Here is a 1,644-nt window from a genome sequence, read left to right as displayed (position 1 = left end):
TACCTTCTTTCAGTTGGATAGTGTTTATTAGATGCCTTTGTCACTGTGTTGTTCCTTTAGTCCTGGGGCCCTTAACTAGTTTGCCTTCCCTTTTCTACCTTTCAGAGTTTTCCTTTGATCGCCTCTTGTGTTATTTGCAGGATTTATAATTGTGCTTAGAACAGGGATGAGCTGGGAGAAAGAATGGAGTCTACATCACCTGGCCTGTACCAGGGCTTCTAATGTTTGTTCACTTTTTTGTTTGTTTTATTCCCGTATCTCCTCAATTCTTTTTTACCACATTTATTTTCAAGAACTAATGAGTTTATTAACAAATGAATTTTTGGTTCAACTTGTTTTCTTGAAGATGTGTTCTGTTGCTAAACCTCAGTGTCTTTAAGGACTATTTCTGAAAATACGGTCTCGGCCGGGCACATTGGCTCACACCTGTATTCCCAGCACTTTGGGAGACTGAGGTGGGTGGATCACCTGAAGTCAGGAGTTTGAGACCAGCCTGGCCAACATGGTACAACCCTATCTCTACTAAAAACACAAAAAACTAGGCATGGTAGTGGGCACCTGTAATCCTAGCTACTCGAGAGGCTGAGGCAAGAGAATCGCTTGAACCTGGGAGGCGGAGATTGCAGTGAGCCGAGCTCGCGCCACTGTACTCCAGCCTGGATGAAAGAGCGAGACTCCGTCTCAAAAACAAAAAACAGCAAAAAAAAAAGTATGGTCTTGTACATGTCTTACATAAGAACTAAGAGGCTTTTTCTTCATAAAGGTACATGAGACTTAAAACCCTCTCAGGCAATTCTTACACTTACTAAAGTTAGAGCATTATTCCTGGAGATTGTGCATTGGAACTTTTTTGATTTCTCAATAGCTGACTGGGGGCTCAATGATAATAGCTAGCTAAGTGGTGGGGCGAGGATTTGGAACAGTGTTCACTGACTCCAAATACCATACTGTTTTCCAATAAACCGTATTTTCAAAGTGAGAAAGAAGATGTTTTTCTATTGATTTAGTATTAAAATTCTCGTTCTTCTAGAGATAGCCAGAGGCAAATTCTTGCTATGGAATACGTGGGGCTGGTTAGGGATGAAAGGGAGACTTTGTCTAAATACATTGTACTTTTCTAATCCTTCACTCTTCTGGTTGTTGTTGTTGTTGTTTTGGTGACAAGGTCTTGCTGTGCTGCCCAGGCTGGAGTGCAGTGGCACAATCTCGACTTACTGCAGCCTTGACCTCCCAGGCTCAAGCAGTCCTCTCTCCTCAGCCTACTGAGTAGCTGGAGCCCTAGGCTTGCACTACCATTCCTGGCTAATTTTTGTATTTTTTTTGTAGAGACGAGGTTTCACCTGTTGCCCAGATTGGTCTCAAACTCTTGAACTCAAGCAATCTTTTTGGGTTTTTGTTTTGTTTTGTTTTGTTTTGTCTGTTTGTTTGTTCTGAGACAGGGTTTCGCTCTTATCACCCAGGCTGGAGTGCAATGGCATGATCTTGCTCACTTCAGCCACTGCCTCCTGGGTTCAAGCAATTCTCCTGCCTCAGCCTCCTAAGTAGCTGGAATTACAGGCACCCACCATCATTCCTTACTAATTTTCGTATTTTTATTAGAGGTGGGGTTTCACCATGTTGGTCAGGCTGGTCTTGAACTCCTGA

Source organism: Colobus angolensis, unplaced genomic scaffold (assembly GCF_000951035.1).
Source record: "Colobus angolensis palliatus isolate OR3802 unplaced genomic scaffold, Cang.pa_1.0 Scaffold329, whole genome shotgun sequence".
In the NCBI taxonomy this organism is placed as follows: Eukaryota; Metazoa; Chordata; class Mammalia; order Primates; family Cercopithecidae; genus Colobus; species Colobus angolensis.
Note: the sequence above shows the minus strand (reverse complement) of the source record.